The sequence below is a fragment of the Acyrthosiphon pisum genome, chromosome A1 (assembly GCF_005508785.2).
Source record: "Acyrthosiphon pisum isolate AL4f chromosome A1, pea_aphid_22Mar2018_4r6ur, whole genome shotgun sequence".
Classification (NCBI taxonomy): Eukaryota; Metazoa; Arthropoda; class Insecta; order Hemiptera; family Aphididae; genus Acyrthosiphon; species Acyrthosiphon pisum.
The window spans coordinates 69,013,282-69,022,283 of record NC_042494.1 but is presented as its reverse complement, the minus strand read 5'-3'; positions in this window follow the sequence as shown (position 1 = coordinate 69,022,283).

Genomic DNA, 9,002 nt, shown 5'->3' with positions numbered 1-9,002 from the left:
GTATGATTTGTTCATTGTTAACTTCTAACTTATCGATATTGTGTTCTCTTGACTTAACTTACCTAACTTGAGTTAATTATTTTCATTAATTTGCCTGCCTTTGATTATGCATTTATGGATATATTATATGATCGCGAAAAAGTGAATTTGACTGTCTCTATATAGAGTGTAGTACTGTAGTCTGCGTTACAAGAATTGTCATAAAATCACTAATAGTCGATAGAAAGGAAAAGATGCATATTACAATTTATTTCTGTTTACTACAAATTATATTTGCACCAAAATATTACAGTGTTAGGATTTTCGATCTCTCCCTTTATTCAATCAATTTTTGTATTGTTTGCTTTATTCCTATTTACGTATACATTTTTGACATTAAATCGTTGTATACCCGTAGTGTCCCGTACTATATATACTTTCACCACGCTTTTGTGGTAGATACAAATAACAAAGGTAACAACGTAATTCAATAATATATGATATAGTTAAACATATAATATATAAAATGTATGTTACCGTCTAAGGTGTAAAAAAGACGGAGCTAACGTTAATATGACTATAATATAGTCAATAACGATATTTCCGATTAAATTAGACTGTACACTACCTATACAGCGATATTGACTATGAAATATATCCATGTAAATGTCTTTTATTTTCATTCAATGATGCATATTTTATCAATATTTCCTAGGCAATGACGTCACTTCCAGCTATTTTCACACATAATTTATATAAATGTTTATTAAATTTGTTTTTTGAATTATAAACGGGCTTGCGTTTTAGAAATTGATTTACTAACAATAAACATACTTCCAGCTACTTTCGGGTTCTGTATAATATGTCAACGATCGTACCACAGTATTAAGTAAAAGATATCCGTCCATATTGGATACATCTACATTGTAGGTAAACAATATAAATCGCGATAACTGACAACTTTTTGTTAAAATATTTGCACGCGTATTAGTACATTGCATATAAGTATACAACATATAGGTTTATAATAGGTATTAGCTACCCGGCTATTATACTCGACCGATTTTTCTGCGCTGTGTAGAGAGTAATTTTAAATTTCTAACCGATTTAAATATTTTGTTAAACAAATTTATCAACTATATCTATAACTATTAGTAGGAGTAATGTTTTTTTTGTCACGCTTGCACCGAAAGTTTAGTTTTCGATGACGGTTGAAGCGATACTTTTTTCGTCCAGAGGACGGTAAAGTGGAAATCCCCAAAAGTGCTGGGTGTGCTATCACGTGTACCTATCCCCTGCACAACCAGACACTGAAATCTATAACATGGTCCTAACAAAACATAAACTTTTGGTTAAGTACATCTTAATATATTCAAATTATAACCTACATGGCTACATGCATGGCGCTTAAAATAATTAATAAATAAAACCAAATCGTTTCTTTCATGAAATATTGTTTTCGTAAAATAGTCTGGTTGTTACATAGATCCCTACGAATTGTAGGCTACAATATCTTTGTCGTGATCGATGAACGCAGAGGTGTGACAAAAAATAGTACTTGAGGCTCGTGCGGAAAGGCAATTTCAGTGTTGGGTGAAATGCTATTGCCTGCGACTGAAATAGCTCACTTCCCGCTCTTGCCACACAGTATACTAGGTATTTAGTCACATAGCTGTAAAAAAGTAAAATATATACTTATTAAAAAAAATATTTGATATTTACAACTTAGCCTATAATACCTATAACATTGTCTGTTGATACCTATTATAAGCATTGACGATGTCGTCTACTATTATTAGGCGTCAATGATATTTGGCTATAGCTTATGCCCTATAGGAATTTACGTTAACACTCAAATTACATCATTGACAATTGACGGTAACATGTAGGTGATTAAACCAATGTGTAATAATACGTATTATTATAAACGAGTAATAAAGCTGTTGATTAAAGCATTACGTGCGAGGAGTATTAACCAATGGGTATTGGATCTATTCACTGTGTACTCTCAACACCGTATGCACAGGTTGGTTTCAGCATTAACGTCATTTCCTTTTATAAATCGCAATAAATATAATAATGTTTTTGTAAAAATCATTTTTTCCTCAATTATTTACATTCAATTAAATTTGAAACAAATAATAGGTTCACACAACGAAAACGTGAGTACCTACTAAAAACTCCGTACGAGAAACAAACACGACCCTTACAACGTATAAGTATTAAATATTTATTTTAAAGACAAAAATATCAAGGACGAACCTATATTAACGTCAAATTGACATGGATGGGGGTTTTTTTTATCATCATATTATAATGTGTCATCGTCATCATCATCCATCGTTAAAATATTGATGCTATTGTTGAAAATAAAATCAATAAATTCGAAATTTTTGTATTACCATTTACATACTTAATTAATATCTTAGGTTATAATATTAATATAATATAACATGTTGGTACTTGGCAATATAATTTAGCAATTATTACAAATCCCATTAAATTTGGCAGTTGAGCACTAAGGTTACAGAAAGCGCGATTTACTGGCGGGCCTAAACGCTTTAGGGTTTAATAATTGTTTTTTTAAGGCTGATAAGCCGATGCTCCCAAACTATGTAAAAGTGTGAATGATAAGACCACGATTCGGGATAGGCTATAAGACTAAGGTAAGTTTACACGAGGCTCAGAACTCGAATAATAAACGTTCGGCTCCATACTACTTGCGTCCCTAAAAAAGGGATTTAATCGATTTCGCCGGACTTCGATTCCACAATATGCATATAGTAACAGTATGGCTGAAAAAAATAATAAAATAATAAATAAGTATGTAAGTACCTACATACTTATTATGACTTCGTTCAATAATGATTAATATGATTAAATGATTTCAATACCTCATACTTAATTAGTCGTGAATGTTTAATATACGTTTATTTTCATGATTTTGTAAAATATTTCAAACTTTGTATACACTAAACAGTGAATGCTTAAAGACTTCATAGTGTTATACATATAATGTATAATATCGTACATAATATTAATTATTATATACTGTAAACAGCATAATATGCAATAATTCAAATAATACTATTATTAAATATTATTATTAATAAAATGTTTGATAGGAAAATTAATAATTATTCAATACTCTCCTCTTTTACTGTTAAAAATTATTTCTATACGCTGTATTCATTTAGAGCGTCTGAGTTCGAAAGTCATAGGCTGATATAAATATTTTAAATTTAATTAATTAAAGTAAAAATAGTTATCTCTATGTCTTGGCCAGCTCTTGTAGAAGGCTAAAGGGCTAGTACGTATTGCTATTAGTTTTTGGCGACTGATCAAACCACAGTACATGAAGTTGACTATAATGATCAGGTCCTTTAATAACAAACAATAAGTTAGGTAGTTTTTTCTTGGTAGTTTTAAATAATACATTTTGCATTATTTTCTATGTCTGTTTGTTAAAAATCCAATAAATGCACTTATATAGATAGTAGGTACTTACTTACTTAATCATAATACAGGTTATCATATACGTTAAATAATTTTGTGATAGAGCGTCAATAGTTACGGTATAGTCGAATTGCACTTTTTACCTATATTAAATGGTCAAATTTCACTTCGACCATTACCTTATTTTTTTAAACCAAGTGCGATTCAAACTTACCTAATAATTAATGTGTATTAGTATGACATTTTTCCATATAGGTAATACAATACACTGAGTATAGCCTACGGTAATAACTAATAGGGTAAAAAGGTATTTTTAATGAAGAGTTTTTTGTATGCCACTGCAAGTGAATAATAATAATGGTATATTTTTGAGTTTTTTTACCTAAGTGGACCCTATTAGTCTCTAATTTACCAAATCATTTTTGCATTTCTAATTCTTTCATAAAGTAAGTCATTTGCTTTTTCAGGTATCGTTGGAGTATTTATATCAATTTGATTATTTGTATTATTTTTCGGAGAGAATTATAATATGGAGGATGGAATCCAAATATCTCAGACTTATTTTCACTGTGTATCAGCTATGATGTAGTATCTATCTGCAGTATACCACTGACTATTATGAATTAAATGTGTATTTTTTTTTTTTATAATATTTCAATACCTGGATAACTGTGATGGCAATTCAACAATCGACATTTTCTTCACGCTTAATGTCGAAACTCGAAACAAAAGTCACGATACAATTTTAATTTATAATTGACGATTGTGATTATCGTGATTCGTGAGTATATTATGAAAACAAAACAATGGAAATGATAGACACGAATTATTGCGATCTCTTTATGGACTCTACCAAATTGAAATGTTTAACTAATTCAAAATACAAACTATGGGTACATTTATCATTATATAATATAATATTATAGGATAAATACTCAATAGTCAAATTTATACCGAATGCCTATAGATAGTACTTTAGCATTAGTTTTATACGAACTATTCAAATTAAAATGTTATAACATAGAATGGGTAATCAATGAATAATAATACAATAATGTGTATCTATGAATTATCCAAGGACTGAGATAATAATATTATTGTCCACTGTCGTTATAAATGTTATTGTATAATCAACAATCAATCATTTATTATAAATAAAGAGGTTTCGGTTAATCGTTAGTCCCACTGACATTTTGAGTTTTGACAAGGTAGGTATGCATATTCCGATATTTGTTACATTGCAATGTTCAGCGATAATGTACAGTTGATATCATACAATGATACGTACCTAACCAGCTGTAGTACCCTATATTATTTTCAATTTTGGATGGATAATCTTTAAAACGGTTTCGTGCTAAGTCACAAAACGGCAACAAAAAAAAGAGTACAAAAATTGTCTTTGCTGGTTTGAAAAAGGTTTAAAAATCGTGTCGAAAAATTGAAACCTTTTTGGACCAATTATTTATAGAGAAAAATTGTCGTTTTTATAAAAAAATTGAATTATAATTTATGACGTATTTAATTATTTATAATTTTTGTTTACTTTTTTATTTTTAATCACGTAAGTATGATACCTAATTTAGGCATACTTGTAGTATATGGAAAGCTCATATATGGTACGCAAAGAAAATTTCTCTTTATGAAAATAATAAAATGGATCAATATACACATTAAATATTATTTTAAATTAATAATAATATAAATATTAAATTTTCTATTTTTGTATTAAATTCTGATATTGTCACAATTTCGTAGTTCCTAAAAAATAAAATTCCATACATGTAAAAGTGTAAAATAGCGTATACATTTTTGATAAGCAAAACAAAAAGGTTATTAATTTGTCAAGTGTTACATGAACATTTTCATACTGTTTAGGTGGTACGTGGAAACAAAAAGGTTGAGAACCACTGACATAATGGAAATGAAAAAATCTGAATTTTTAAAACTTCAAAAGTTTGTGGTAAATAGGTAAATAATCAAAATGTAATAGAGTAATAGTGAGTAGGTGTGTAATTAAGTTAGCTTAATATTAGATATTAATGAGATGGATCAATCATATCCTGTAAGCGGTTTAAGAGGATTTGAATCGAGAAAAACGTCGGCGTGTTCAACCTTGAAAACTCTATTTTTTTAAACTTTTCTCTTAAAGTATGGGAGCTTGAAAATTTTTTGATAAATGATGGCTCATTAAAAAGGGATTGTGAAGTTGATACACAATGTGAAATATAAAAATGAATGAACTTTTTAACCTTTAATTGTGCCAATACATTTTAAAAGACAATTACTGTTATTACTGTGGTTTGTGACCTAGGTTCTGTATGTACCTACTTATATAATTAAACAGATAAATTTAAAATAACAACATAGAGTTATTTTTATTATAATATTTAACGACTAACTATGACTATTTTCATTGTTACGTACATTTAATAATTAAAAATAGTGTTGCGGAGTTAATTTAAATTTAAATATGTTTAATATTTAATTTTTCTTTAATTAGGTTTTCATAAAAATGGGTACCCTGATCACAACCAACTGATAACAAATTGAGGGCGAGTCAATTTTAATCATGTGCATTAGGAAATTATTTATAATAAACTATTAAGTAGAAAGACATAATATGATAACGTTATAGTCAACAAGTGTTTGATAATCTTGTTAATCTTTTTAAAATTATTGTATTACGGACCTAAATGGTTGTCATGGCTCATTGTAAAACAAATAATTTAATAATAATAATAATAATAATATATTAATCATTATATTAATATGTACCTATCATTATTAATATTATTATTATTAATTATAGAATTTATTAGTAATTTATTTATCCTATTATATTTATATTAATAATAATATAAATAATAATTGTACACACACGTGAAAATAAATCTATAGTACCCTCCCCTACAGTACCACAGGCTAATGACTTCGGTAGTTGAAGCCTTAACCCTAATGAAAAAAAAAAAAAAATTGTAAATATTAAATTTTATTTTATTGTATTCAATTCTGATAATGTCATAATTTCATAGTTCCTAATAAAATAAAATTCCATACATGTAAAAATTTAAAATAACGTATACATTTTTTATAAGCAAAACAAAAAGGTTATTAATTTGTCAAGTGGTACATGAACATTTTCAAACTGTGTAAGTGGTACACGGATATAAAAAGGTTGAGAAGCACTGTACTATTGTAAATGCCGACTGCCAAGCAGTGGCGGATCTAGGACTTAGTTTTTTTTGTTGGGGGGGTGGGGGGGGGGTATGGAGGCAAAAGTGCAAAAATGGCTACAAAATTGGCTAAACACAGTGTAAAACATAAGGCAAATGCCCCATTTGCCCTCCTGGATCCGCCACTGCTGCTATAAGTGCTCGTATAAATACGATATAGGTACTTATAACCTACCTATATATTTAAATCCGTGGCTAAAAACGAGTACACTGGTATAATATGATCTCAACTTGGAGGTTGAAATATCGTACAGTAGTCGCACGTTTTTATGATTACTATATTTAATTATGACGTGGTATACCTGAGCCTGCAGTGTGTGTTTTGCGGTGGACAATACTAACAGGCAGACAGCGCGTGACGAAGCACTGCAGATGCACATAAGAACCAAGTTGAGATCATACCGGTGTATATTTTAGCCATGCCTATTGTACTTACGTAAATACGAGATTGTGTTTGTCCTTATAATATATATATATGTATTAGTAAGTACCTACCTATTCGTCATTATAAATCCATAAAAGGATTTCTCGTTGTGAATTAGATACGAATATGATAATAATAACATTATAATGTCTTGAGCACAACGTGTCAATATCTACATTTTATATTTTTAATATTATATTTGATAGCCATACTTAGCTGAATAATATTCGGTTTCTAATATATTATTTTTATTATAATATGATCGTTCGCTGCATGTATCGCGTGAACGTTGTTTTTTAGAAACCTCGTCCGATTCTACCGGACCTGTACTCGAACGAATCGGCCTACGCCCAATTAAGCGAGTAAATATACACGACTATGAGGCGGTTATTTAAATAAGTCTTTCTTGTTTTGTGTGTGTTAAATACTTAAATATTAAGAGATAACTTATGTAGGTGACCGACCAACCGGTGAAACGACGACACGCGTTGTCTGCAGATGGACTACAATATAATACCATGCACTATTACACTATGCAGTTTAGTATACGAGTCAATAGTACCTGCTAAATACATATACTGTCCATAATATGACCATAATTTATACATACGGACAAGGGCCAATCTAAAGTGTGAGCCATTCTGAAGTTATAGGTATAAGTAAATCCAGGAGAGACGAGAGGGGTAATTGTAAACTCTCCCGATTTTAATGACATGTAAACTCTCCCGGGTTAAGTCCAATACTACCTGACGGGAACACTCTCCCGGGTCTACTTCAGTACTACTAAGCTGGAGGAGCATGGGCCCCCCCATCGGTAAGTATAACTAATAACGTCTTCCACATTGAAAATTTCATTTTCTTCGCATAATTTAGTGGCAAGTAAGATATATGCAGGGGTTGCAGAAATTAAACAAATGGAATATTATTTATAATATAAAATTAAAGTTACAGTATAAACAAAAAACACATATTTATATTATAATAAACATGAAAAATACCTCTTTTACGGATGGTACTTTCAGTTGTGATTAAACCCACTTCTTCTGTATACTTACCTCTTTAGGAAATCTATGTAACATGATCATTTTATGAATCCTAGGGACTTAGATTATTAAGACAAAACAACTTGATATTGATAATAATGATAATAGTTATAATGAAATAAAATACTTCTTTATTAAGAAAACATACAATGTAAAATAATACTAATGAATAATATTGTACTATACAGGGTGATTCACGAAAAAAGTCAATTATAAAATAATAACAATAATAATAAAAAGGTGGGTAAGTGGATGTCGCTCTGCTGTACGCAGTAGGTTAGAAGTGGGTCACTGTATAATGGATGGTATTAAATTTGAATTCAATGATATAATATCACTGTATAAGAAAAACAATTCTGAGCGGAGACGGTATATCAGTCTATGTGTTAGACATATATATACTTATCTATGGTATTAAAAAAAAATTGACCTATAATAGGTACCTATAATAAATTCCAAATTAATCATATCATAATATCTATTAGGTACTTATAACGCGTTATACATCAACAAAAAACCGTGGTACTATCATAGATATATAATAGTATACTTTAGAAGTTTCAAGTACCCACGAATAATATTATACAATCACAACAAAATAACTAAAATAGTTATCCTAGGTTTTTAATATGTAATTTCGTCCAAATTTGTACTTAAAATGACTATAAAAATAAACTGTGTAAATGTATTTTTTAGATTTTTTGGTAACAGAATTAATTACTTACGTGGAAATCTTGTTTTAAATTTTCAATTCTTAGATACAAAAATTGAACATTTTATAAATTTTTAACTACAAAATAATTATTGAATCTAATTTGATAAATTTTTTCAAATTCGATCTTTAAATGCTTATAAAAAAATTGTGCC